This window comes from Nuphar pumila, chromosome 11 (assembly GCF_984573655.1).
Source record: "Nuphar pumila chromosome 11, dmNupPumi1.hap1.1, whole genome shotgun sequence".
In the NCBI taxonomy this organism is placed as follows: domain Eukaryota; kingdom Viridiplantae; phylum Streptophyta; class Magnoliopsida; order Nymphaeales; family Nymphaeaceae; genus Nuphar; species Nuphar pumila.
Genome location: NC_143259.1, coordinates 77,749,804 through 77,763,350, shown reverse-complemented (window position 1 = coordinate 77,763,350; position 13,547 = coordinate 77,749,804).

Here is a 13,547-nt window from a genome sequence, read left to right as displayed (position 1 = left end):
AGGGGCATCTGTGAACACCCCAAATTTTTCAAAGTTTTGTAAAAATGACTCTTTTGCCCCTAACCCCGTTTTCTGAGAAAATCAAAGCAGTTTCAAAGCTCATTCTTCAGATTGTCTGAATTAAATTCCATATTGGTATATTTAAGGTTAATTTCGGATCCGAATCCAGGACTTTGAATCCATATTTCGTCAAAAACCGGATCTAAACCCATTTCTGAAGAAATTTTCTCAAAATAGCTTTAAAATTCTCAGAAAAATTTCCTTTTGTAAATATTTTTATAAAAACACAAAAAAAATAGTTTTAAAATCTTTAACTTCTTGTAAAGCTTTAGGATTATTCTAAAAATACAAAAAATCGAAAAATAACATAAAAAACCAAAAAAATTGGAAAAATTACAAGAAAAGCAAATGATTCTCAAGGTTTTAAGAAGCTTCTTGCTGAAAACCTCAATTCTGAACTATTTTACAAAAATTCCTTTTTAAGGGAAGCCTCTTTTAGGAAATATCATAAAAAATCCAACAACCCGCTCCCGCGCATTTCCTCCTCTGGAAGCTTCGTTCGCAGGATGGCTTCCCACCTTCAATCTCCAACAAATCCCATCTCTCTCCATCCTCCATCTCCAACGACCTCCCTCTCGAACCCTCCATTACCTCTTTAAAAGGCGGCATCAACTCCAACCCGGGGGGATCATCTTGACGCAGCAACTTTCTTTGAGCATACTTTGATCACCTATCTTTCCCCTTCGTCGGCATCTTTCCATCACAAGGCATCGGGTCTCCTGCCTCTCCATTATCATCCGTCTTCATTCCTCCTGTTCCAGACAACTATCCCACAAAGCAAAGGCACGAAGAGCCTCTCAACTCCCCAGTAAAAACTCTGCAAAAGCAAAGTATCCATCATCCGTTGCCTGCCAAACAACGTGAGCATTTCTTTCTTATCAAATTGGAGAAAATCCATCTAGCCTCAAATTTCAAAGGAAACAACACCGCCCGATCAATCTAAGCAAAGTTTCATTACGGTGAGTTCCTTATCTCTGTTCTTTCATTCTTTCTTTTATTTTATTTTTTTCTTTCGTAAGATGCCGATGATGAAGATCGACCTGCATATAGCAGGGTCGATCCCTCTACGGCTATAACAACGGAACATAGATGTTTCCGACATTTTCTTTTTTCTTCATGAATTCGTGTAGTTTTCACCAATTCTAGATGTCTAATTATAATTGGTTATTTTTTTCCTTTCATATCTCAACATTTATTTCAGCTTCCCATTTGTAATGAATCACTTTGGGTATCATATCGCACATACTCAATCAGCAGTTTATCCTTTCATGATTCACTAAAATATCATCAGCAGCATTGAGCTCTCGTTCATCCAGAATCACCCGTCATGTTTTATTTTGGGGTTTCTCTATTCTGATTACAGTAAATATAGTTCTATCGCAATAATCTCTGATTCAATAGGAGATTGCAAAACCAGAAAGGGTGATCACGGAATCCAATGTATACAATAGATCAAGTGTAAAATTGTATCTGATCCTGCAATCCAATTTTCCCTTGTATATAATTTGTTCGTCTATCTAGATTGGTTGGGGTTGTTTGATCAATATCCTTTGTAATTTCTTTTTCTTTTGGGTTTTAATGTGAATGGCTGTATTTGGATCCCTTTCCTTTCTATGGCAAAATCAGCAGGTTATTATGTAGTCACTGGTTATAACATGAAGGTGAGTTACGTGATCCCTCTTTCATTTTTTTTTAGTTTTTGCATCTTACATTCTGTATTTCACTGATGTTAGATCGTTTTTCTCTTAGCCCTCGGGTGTTTTGCTTTGTTCCAATAGAATTTTACGATTGTTGAATAAACTGTTGATTGTTGTTTTTCCTAGTTCATTTGAAACTTCGTAATCTAGCATCAATACCTGTATATCTGTACTCGTTTTGCACTATGTAGACAGGTTCGTATGGCCATCATTTGTAATTTTTTTGTTATTATATTCCCTTTTCATTAGCATCACTATAGCCGCCTCTTTGATTCTCTGCACCATGTGACCCCATCCGAGAGAATTTAGAATTCCTCATGGTTTAAGAAGGATTGCTCCAAGCTTTAATCCTCCTACACTCCCCTCATTGATTGATACAACCATTGAAATTCCTGATCGGCTGCACCAAACCAAGTCTGTCTCATGGATACCAACACAACATCGAAAAAGGCTCCCTGCCCAGCATTGCAATGTAAAGGAGATCAATCGATGGCCTTGATTCAAAATAAGGGATTCGATCACCCATCCTTCAGAAATTGAATCGATGGCATTATAGCAAGTCAATGAGTCTCGACTGGAAGTCCATGCGAGAGTTGAGCCATAGAAGCTGAAGCTAAAAGAGGAGGCCAGGGCAGGACGACTGAGGAAATTCTCTGAAATACCTTATCCTAGTTTGAGATACAGGAGTATCAGCCGATTACTTTGCAGAAAAAGTGGAATTTAGCTACTCTGATTCAACATTCAGGCAAACCTCTTGTTGAATTTCCTTTTCCTTTAGTTAATGACAAGTCTGTGATTATTTTTTTGTTTCCTCATCATTTCAATTCATTAAGCGTATCCTGTTTCAAGTCCTCGACACCATCATCTTTGTTGCTCGTGCCTTCAGCAGATGAGTCACCTGTAGGTATTGCATTGTATATAACCAATGTTGGTTACCCTCTCATGATCCATCTGTAGCGATTCACCACATCCCATCTACCTATTACCCTGTTTTCAAACTAAAAAAAAAAAAGAAGGATATTCATGATTTGAGGATATAATTGTTAGTAGAGACCATCGATGGGGGGTTGGCCCAGGTCTGTTAAAATTCTTGAACAAGGTGGTCATGACCAAGAGGGGCGTCGTTGCTATCTCAACAATTCCAGCAGCACCCCCCTCTGTATGTCGTATTCCAACCTATATTAAGATCAACCCTCAATTGAGTTAGGTTACCAGAATCCAATGAGTGGCCCTGTGAAAATTCATTGGCCCAGAAATCAATCTTCTGAAATGATGTAAAGTTTTTTTGTTTTTTCTTTTTTTCTTTTTTTTTTAGTCATTTATTATCATCTGAAACAGATTGGGAATTGTTGATTGGTTTTATACCCATTCCATCTTCCTATACCTACAACCTATGCATCTCTTTGATCCTCCCTTTTGCTGTCGTAATTACAGTAGTAGTCATACCTATATTTCTGTACTTGTGTCCAACTACTGGCATAGTGTTTAGGTATCTTTCATAAATTGTACATGCCATGACAATCTTATTTGGTAATGTCAATACCTGTACTGTTGTGTCTAGGATCTCCACTTCCAGCAGCCTTCTTATCCCCTATGTTTGCATATCTTCACCCTTTGCAAGTATGGTTCACCAGCCATTTTCACTATATCTATAACATCCCATTTGCTGTGTATTGGACATCATATCAACCCTCCAGTCACTGCTGTAGTTCTTCCAGCCCATTCACCTACCAACATTTCTCCATCAGGTTCACCCTGTCACCTAGGTAACTATAGCATCAAGTCTTCCTAATTGGGTTAGGAAATACTTGATTTACTGCATCCTACAGCATAGCCTTGCCACTACCTCATTAGCTATCTCCTACCTTCCATGTCCATTCCCATTTTGTCGCATCCCGTGCTCATCCTCACCCACAGCAGTGCGTGGCACTGCTGTAATGTTTCATAGACTCACAGCAGTGCCTATGCACTACTGTGGTACTCTTTTTTGTATCTGCAGCCATGTCAGGGACTGTCATACCCTCCCAAAATATCTACAACAACACTAAGGTAAAGTTGTGGTTTATCTTTCGGACCTACTATACATTAGCTATCCTCATAACATTCAACAAATTTCTGCACAAAATACCTAGTTTACCATCTTGCTGTCTTTCAAAGTCTTGTATATATATATATATATTTCCCTTTTATTAATTCTTCTTACTTGCAGGAATATCCGGAAGTGTTGATGTCCTTCTCAGATTAGGACTTCAAAAGTCAGTTTAAAATAATTGTAATAGCTAGATTGGAATAAGAACTTATATTTTCTGCTTTAGGTAGAATGAATGAGCATTGTAAATATCATTGAATTACTTGTTTTTCATGCATTTTGCCTTTATTTTTTAAATTCTCACAAATGGGAACACGAATGACACGTGCACCATTTCGTAAGAGATAATAAATACTAAGTTGATGATCCACATCAATGGCCATAGTCAGGGTGTGGACAAAACTTAGCATTTTTTATCTTTTACAAAATAACACTGGATCCACACTGGATCCATTTTCAAAATTCATCATATTTTTTTTCTAAAATATTTTATTCTTTTATCAGAATTTAACTTTAAATTAGTTCAAAACATATACCAATGGCCATAGTCAGGGTATATTGAGAGTTAATTTCATTTTAAATTCTATAAAAGCATTAAAATGTATTTTATTCTTCTTTTGAATTTAAATATAGATTATCATATAATACATTCAAATGACCATAGTCAAGGATGTATTATATTTTCAATCTTATTTTAATTCATTTAAAGAATGGAATAGCTTTTCAAAAATTCAATTTCAAATTCTTTAAATTCATTCATCATTTAGGGAAGAATTGCATCATATTTTCAAAATTCTCTTTCAAAAACCCAAGTGATCTCAAATATCTTTCTTTAGTCTATAGTTTAAATTCATTCTTCTATCTTATTTCAAAGATTTAAATTCCAAGTTCAAAGTCCAATTTGACTTTGAAATTTCAAAATTTAATCTTTATATTCTTGATTCATTCCAAATTCAAGCTCCAAATTCAAAGTCCAAATTGACTTTGAAGTTCATTTATAAATTCAAAATTCTCAAATCAATTTTGAAATTCCAAAATTCCAACTCAATTCAACATCTAATTTCAAAGTTCAATTTAAACTTTGAAGTTTCTGATCCATCTTTTGATTCAAAATCAAGTTTTCTTCAAGTTTTAAATCAAAGTTGAGATTGATTCTGAATCTCAAAATCCGAACATTCCGAAGTTCCATCTGGGTTTTCAAAACCCAGATCCATCTTCAAAAGTCCCAGTTGGACTTTCAAAAGCCCAAATCCAAAGTTAAATCTCAACTTGGATCCAGATTTCCAAGTATAAATTCAAATTTCACTTCGGATCTTAGACTTCAGATCCATCTTTCATCTTGGATTCCAAGCCTTGGATCCAATCCATTCTAGGATCCAGAATTCCACTCTACTTTGGATCTTAGATTACAGATCCAAATTCCACTTAGGATCTAGATTCTCATTCTACTTTGGATCTCAGACTTCAGATCCAGTTCCATTCTAGGATCCAGAATCCAATTCTACTTTGGTTCTCAGATTCGGGTCCAAATTCCAGTTCTTAGGATCCAGAATCCAACTCTATTTTGGATCTCGGACTTCAGATCCAGTTCCATTCTAGGATCCAGAATCCAATTCTACTTTGGATCTCAGATTCGGGTCCAAATTCCAGTTCTTAGGATCTAGAATCCAACTCTATTTTGGATCTCAGATTTCCGATCCAAATTCATTCTAGGATCCAGAATCCAATTCTACTTTGGATCTTAGATTTCAGATCCAATTCCATCTTAGGATCCAGAGTCCAACCCTATCTCGGATCTCAGATCTCAGATTTCAGATCCAAATACCATCTTGGATTCCAAATCTTGAATCCAATTCCATTCAAGATTCCAGATCCAAATTCACTTTAATTCCAATTCTTAAAACCAATTCCTCTTCATTCCAGATTTCAAATCAAGTTCCTATTTCGGATCCTAAATCCAAAAATCAATTAAAAACTCTATTCAGAATCCAGAACTTGGATTCGGATTTCATCTTGAAGTTTCAACTTTTGCAAATCCCATTTCTCAATTCCTTTAGATTTCCCACATTTCCTTCTAAATTCAAAACTTCAAAATTGGAATTCAATTCCATTCCAAATATTCATCCAAGTTCAAACTTCTAAATTTAAAGTCCATTTGTGACTTTGAAAATTTCCTTCTCTTTTTATCTCAAAACTTCAAAATCAATTTCCAAATTCCAGATTTATTTTCCCAAGCTCTTGATTATTCTAAAAACTTAGAACTTTAATCTTAAGTTCTAAGTTAGGAATCATTTCTTCACTTTATCAGATTCACTTGGAAATTCTTAAAAATATTTTCAAAAAAAGAGCATACATCTTTGCATATTGCACAAGCATGATTCATTGTGCATTTAGACTTAGAATAAATACTTAGATAAATTCTTTACAAAGCAAAAGGCATAAAATTCGACCCTTGGTTCGATTACCCCTGGTAAAGGCGCCAGGAACGGTCGAAGCTCGTACCGACGAGCGGATCCCGTCTCCCAGTTTTCTCGCAAATATTTCAAAACGGAGGTGAGTTATTTCAAAATATTTTCAAAATTAAGGTCAAGTGAGACCCGCAAAAGAAATCCTCTCCTCTTTTTTTTTTTCTTTTCTTTTCTCTTTTCTCTTTCCATCTTTTATTTTTCTCCCTTCAAAAAGGAGGAAAATAGAGGCTAGAAATGGAAAAGAGAAGGAAGAGAGAAAGAATATTACGAGAGGAAAAATTTTGCGATGATCACACTCGCCTTCTCATTTCTAAAAGGATCACCTTATTCGTCTTTCGCTTTGTCGAGAGACTCGCCTTCTCCTTTCTAAAAAGATCGCCTTATTCATCTTTCGCTTTGATCGAAAGATTTGTCTTCTCCTTGCTAAAAGAATTGCCCTCCCCATCTTTCGCTTTGATTGAAAGATTCACCTTCTTCTTTCTAAAAGGACTGCTCTCCGCATCTTTTGCTTTGATCGAAAGATTCGCCTTCTCCTTCCTAAAAGGATTGCCTTATTCATCTTTCGCTTTGATCGAAAGATTTGCCTTCTCCTTGGTAAAAGGATTGCCCTCCCCATCTTTCGCTTTGATCGAAAGATTTGCCTTCTCCTTTCTAAAAAGATTGCTCTCCTCATCTTTCGCTTTGATCGAAAGATTCGCCTTCTCCTTGCTAAAAGGATTGCTTTATCCATCTTTCGCTTTGATCGAAAGATTTGCCTTCTCCTTGATAAAAGGATTGCCTTCTCCGTCTTTCGCTTTGATCGAAAGATTTGCCTTCTCTTTGATAAAAGGATTGCCTTCTCCGTCTTTCGCTTTGATCGAAAGATTTGCCTTCTCCTTGATAAAAGGATTGCCTTCTCCGTCTTTCGCTTTGATCGAAAGATTTGCCTTCTCCTTGATAAAAGGATTGCCTTCTCCGTCTTTCGCTTTGATCGAAAGATTTGCCTTCTCCTTGATAAAAGGATTGTCATCTTCATATTTCACTTTTGCCTTCTCCTTGCTAAAAAGATTGCCATCCTCATATTTCGCTTTGTCGAAAAGATTCACCTTCTCCTTTCTAAAAGGATCGCCTTATTCATCCTTCGCTTTGATCGAAAGATTTGCCTTCTCCTTGCTAAAAGGATTGCCTTATTCATCTTCCCCTTTGATTGAAAGAATTGCCTTCTCTGATTGCCCTCTTCCTCTTTCGAGAGATTCTCCTTCTCCTTGATTATAGGGTCGCCTTACTCATATTTTCCTTTGTCAAAAAATCACCTTGCTCCTGTTAAAAGGATCACCTTATTCATCTTTCACACCATCGAAAGATTCACCTCCTATTACCTTATTCATCATTCATCTTGTCAAAAGAATTGCCTCACATCTCCTCATTTTGCATCTCTCACATTCCCAAAAAAGTTGCCTCCGTCAAGAGAAGTATCTCTTTCTGTCCCATCACGGTTTCTTCATCCGAGGATTCTGTATGGTCGTTCCCGCTCAGGATAAGGGTTAAACCTAAACTTTATGCAAAAGGTTTGTTATTGTCAAAAGCTATTTTCAGTCTCAGCAATGAGGCGCCCAAGAACAACCCCTTTTTCAAGCTTTAGGGACCCCCATTTTCATCCTTTTTGCAAACCCCTCTTGGACTTGTTGTGCAAAGTCTAGAGGTCCCATCACAGTTTCCCCGCTCTTCGAGGATTTTGTATCCATTCAGGCTAAGGATTAAACATGTTACCTCGCTCCTCGAGGTATAACTCAAACCTTCTGCGAGAGGTCATCTTTTTTTAGAAAGCTGATTTAGTCTCAGCAATGAGACACCCAAGATCATCCCCTTTCCAAGCTTTAGAAAATCCCTTGTTTTTCTCTTCTCGCAAACCTCTTCTGGATTTGTTCATCCAAATTCCGAAGGTCCCATCATGATTTCTTCATCCGAGGATTCCGTATGGTCGCCCCTTTCAGGTTAAGGGTTAAGCCTGAACCTCGCTCTGCGAGGTATCTTTCCATTCAGGTTAGGGTTAAACCTGAGTCTCATTTCAACTAGATGTCCTTTTTAGTCTCACCACGGTTTCTTCATTTGAGGAATTCATGCGATTCCCCCCCCCCCCCCACTCAGGTCAAAGGTTAAACCTGAATCTCGCTTTGGCGATGCATTCGTTGTCCTATCACGACTTCTTTGTTCAAGGATTCTGTATGGTTGTCCCCTTCAGGTTAAGGGTTAAGCCTGAGCCTCGTTCTACAAGGTACCTTCCGTTCAGGTTTGGGTTAAACCTGAATCTTGTATCGATGAGGTAATCCTCCCGTTCCCATCATGGCTTTCCCCCACAAAGGAATCCATGCTCTATATGTATCCATCCAGGAAAGGATCATACTTAAATTTCATCTCACGAGGCATTTCTCTCAAAAAGTGCCATCGAGGTCCGCTTATATTCCTTTCCCCATCCAAGTTATCTTGATATATCTTCGTCCCATCCAGATTAAGGGCTAAATCTGAGCCATTTAAAAGGCTGATCTTGTCTCACCCATGAGACTTGATCAAAATTCTTATCTTTCATCATTTCGGGATCTTCACCCAAAGTCCCATCACGACTTCCTTATTTCTATCATTCAGTCATATCATTGTCGAGGATTTCGTCCCCCCAAGACCATTCAAGATAAGGTTTTAAGCCTGAAAAGCCATGTTTTCAAAGTAATTCTTGCACACCCAGCTCAGATCTGCTGACTGGGGCATTTTTCAAAATTTGGAGTGCTTCTTTGCCACTAAGCTCGGTTTCAACCGGCTTAGTAGTAAAGAGGGGCATTTGTGAACACCCCAAAATTTTCAAAATATTGTAAATATTCCCTTTTTGCCTGTGATTCCATTTTTTGAGTAATTTTTAAATCTAAATTCCGTTTTATTTCTCAAATTTTGTTGAAATTAAATTCATTTTACATATCTGACTCAATTTTGGATCCGGATCCAGATAAAAGATTCAAATCTGAGCTTCGTTGTCCAATTTTTAAATCAAATTCTCAAAATTACCAAAATAACATTTTTAAAGGCTCAGACAATTTGTCTGGTATCCGTTTGGATCCATCGTGTTATATTCTTCAATTTGAGCTTTAAAACTTGAATATTTTCTTAAAACTAGGTCCAAACCCATTTTCTGAAGAAATTTCCCCAAGATAACCCTGATTTTTCAGAAAAACCCTTCTTCTGTAGAATATTTTGAAATTTTGCAAAATTAGTTTCAATTCCTTAGTTTTTAGAGTTTTTGTCCTCAAAAATACAAAAAATATAGAAAATGTAAACAAAAAAAACAAAAAAATAAGAAAATAGAAAATGAAAAAGAATACAAAAATAGCTTCTTAAAAAGCACCCTTTTGAAAATCAAGTTTTATGAAAAGCACTTTTTAGCGAAATTTTGTTAAAACCCTCCTCTGTAAAATCTTGAAAGTAAAGGGGGAACGTTGCAAAATCCTCCTTTTAGGGTTTTAAACGAAGAGGACAGCGCCTCTCACTACCGTCTTCTCCCTCTCTCGCCCGAACTCTCCAGAACCTTTTCCTCCAAACCCTTCATCGCCTACCCTCTCCCTCCTTCGTCCATCTCTAACGAACTCCCCATTCTCAGATTCTCTCGCCCGAACCCTCCTTCTCTCCCTTTAAGAGAAGCACACAGGCAAGACTCTTCCCCATCGCGTTTCACCTCCCCATTTCCTCCTTCTTCCTTCTTCTCCATCCATTATCGCCTCTCACCCCCGCATGCTCCCTTCTTCAACTTCTCTGACCCGTTTGCAAAGCTATAGGTGAGTAACTCATCGTCTTCTATTCTTTTAGTATTGCTTTCTCCCTTTGCTTCTGTATCATTATGCTCTTTCTAATCTTTTTTTTTTTTGAATTTTCTTTTCCTTCTTCAAACTGATGACCGACGATACCTCGCAATGGCATTGTCGATCCATCCGATCTTTGGCGTTATCTCTGCACTCGTTTTTTTTTTTCCTTACTTTCTATGCTTTACTCTTGACTTTCTGGTTTTCCCCCATTTATGCACCGTCGATGATGTTGAGCTTGCCTATGCAACCTCAACTCATCTCTTTGCAACAGGAACAAAATGATCAATTCCGACATCCATCTTGTTTTATTCTACTTTATTTTATTGTCCATCTTTGTTGAATTCCTGCAGTTTATATCAATGTAATATCAGTTTATGGTCGATATTTCCTTCATCGTTTTACTCTCTGTATCTCTCCTTTTTTTTTCTTCTTTTCGTTTCACATTTGCATATGATATTTTCAGTTGGGCTATTTCCTATTTTGATACAGCCACCACTTTCTGCAATCGGTGATTTGACTCATTTCATCGATCTATATTTCCTGAGATTGCCTTCCTAGCTCATATTTTGCAACATTCGCTTATTATTTTTTTGTTGTTCTGATTGTTTTCTTTTTTTTCTTCTTTCTGTCTCATTTCCTTGAATCGTCAATTTACTTTTTGTCGTTGAGGATCCCTTTCGATTTGTTCTATTCATCATCATCATTTTTGGTAGTCCTGCTGGTTTGCTTGATTGGTTAGTAGCGTTGGCAACACTATCTTTGGCCCCATCAACATCATCGCCGTTAAGGCATCCCCTGGTGGTATACCCTTCATTTGAGTTCTCCCAGAATATAAGTTCTGGTGCTCCATGGCCAAGCATCTAATGTCCAGTTTCCTAGCTTACATTCCATGTTGCCTGGAACATCCTCCTTGGCCTCACCACAGAATGCCAGATCCTGCACATGGGTAAGTATGAATATGTGTCATTAAGCATTGGTAAGTAAGGACGTACAGGGAAGAAGCCCTCTGCTAGCAATGACACTTCAAAAAAATTGATCTCTAAGTGTTGTCCCAGAACTAGTGAAAGATGCAGGAATCGGGTAATACAGTTCTATTTGCAATAATCTGGAAGCTTATATTTGATTGTTCTTTTAATTACATTTTTTTTAGTTCCCTGTATCATACTTCTTCTTTTGATTATTCATCACATTTGAGTTTTTACTTTTACTCAGTGCAATCTTAGGTCTCATTGGTTTTCAACATGTGACTGCCCCACTTCAATCTTTTTCGCATCATCTTATTCTAGTTTGCAATTGCATTTTACACTCTGCAGTGATGCACTCTCATGCTTCACATTTTTTTTATTTTATCAGCATCAAATCCACTGCTGTGTAGCGTATTTCACCTCTGTGCCCCAATGTCTTATTAAGTTTATAGCTCACATATCACATTGCATAGCACTGTGGTTCTCCCACATGGTATGTAACTAAATCGGTAGATCACCCCTGGTTACCTACGATTCCCAGTTTGCATGTAACCAATGGTGTTCCTTTGCTGGACATTACACATTTCCTGTTCAAATTAAGTTTGTAGCATTTCTACAGCCACATCTTCCACATTATACCTTGGAAAAGGGTTGTAAGTAGTGCTGGAAGTTCAACTTACAGAGGCTTTGTTGAAGTCAACTGGATAAATTCACCTGGAAATTCCTTTGGTAGATAATGGCGCCAATCGATTCATGGCTGCTGAAGGTGACTCATCAAGAGGCTGCATTGTGATTGAACACCTACATTTCGGTCACCCCGTTCCATCCCCTGGATTCCATCGTCACTATACACCTTCAGATTCAGAAGTCTAGAATAATTACTGGGGAATCGAGTGGAAATATGAATTCACGAGCTATGGAAGAGCAGAGAGGTGCTGGAATCAGACTACAAAGCTAATCCTATAAGATATAGGATCCAGATGGGAGCATTCTGCCGAAGGCTCAAGGATGTCTTCAGAAAATTTCATCTTGGGAGTTTGATATCTTTTCATTTGTTTTCTCATCTACTTTAGAATTGATGCTCTATTACTTTAAGTTTGAGCATTGGGAGAAGAGGATTATGGCAACCAGATCAATGATTTTTCACATAATAAGCATGCTAAAAAATATGCAAAGCATGATGTCTTTTCACTCCAGCTCCATCTGCCATGTCTGGGATGTATTCCATCTTGCTCTCGCATCCTTCGTCCAGTATTGTGCTTGCAGTAACCGTAAGTCATCAAATGGCCAAGAGTGGCTGTGAGGAGATCAATCCTCTGGATGATCCCAGAAGAGCCTTTTGCAGGCAAGGCACTGCTGGATGCTAAGTGCTTCAAGCGAGGATATTTGTCAGAGATTTTGTTCCAAGTGGTTTAGCTTTCTTGATGATTAATGAACCAGCAATAGTAATTTTTTTTTTTTTAGGACCCTTGGACTTCAGTCATTGGTGAAGCATGTTGATTGCTTCACTCTTAGGCAAGGAGTTATGCCAGCAAGTTTCAAGATTCTCCACAATCACTCAAGAGGTACTGACACAACAGTTGCTGATGTTGGAGGAACTGCTATTGGAAGAGTAGCACTAGTGGATTGTGGGTTTTGGTGGATATTCATGTTGCATGCAAGAGTAGCACTCGTTTTTTTTTCCCTTACTTTCTATGCTTTACTCTTGACTTTCTGGTTTTCCCCCATTTATGCATCGTCGATGATGTTGAGCTTGCCTATACAACCTCGACTCATCTCTTTGCAACAGGAACGGAATGATCAATTCTGACATCCATCTTATTTTTATTCTACTTTATTTTATTGTCCATCTTTGTTGAATTCCTGCAGTTTATATCAATGTAATATCAGTTTATGGTCAATATTTCTTTCATCGTTTTACTCTCTATATCTCTCATTTTTTTATTTTTTATTTTTCTTCTTTTCATTTCACATTTGCATATGTTTTTTTCAGTTAGGCTATTTCCTGTTTTGATACAACCACCACTTTCTGCAATCGGTGATTTGACTCATTTCATCGATCTATATTTCCTGAGATTGCCTTCCTGGCTCATATGTTGCAACATTCGTTTATTATTTTTTTGTTGTTCTGATTGTTTTCTTTTCTTTCTTCTTTCTGTCTCATTTCCTTGAATCGTCAATTTACTGTTTGTCATTGAGGATCCCTTTCGATTTGTTCTATTCATCATCATCATTTTTGGTAGTCCTGCTGGTTTGCTTGATTGGTTAGTGGTGTTGGCAACACTATCTTTGGCCCCATCAACATCATCGCCGTTAAGGCATCCCCTGGTGGTATGCCCTTCATTTGAGTTCTCCCAGAATATAAGTTCTGGTGCTCCATGGCCAAGCATCTAATGTCCAGTTTCCTAGCTTACATTGCCATGTTGCCTGGAACATCCTCCTTG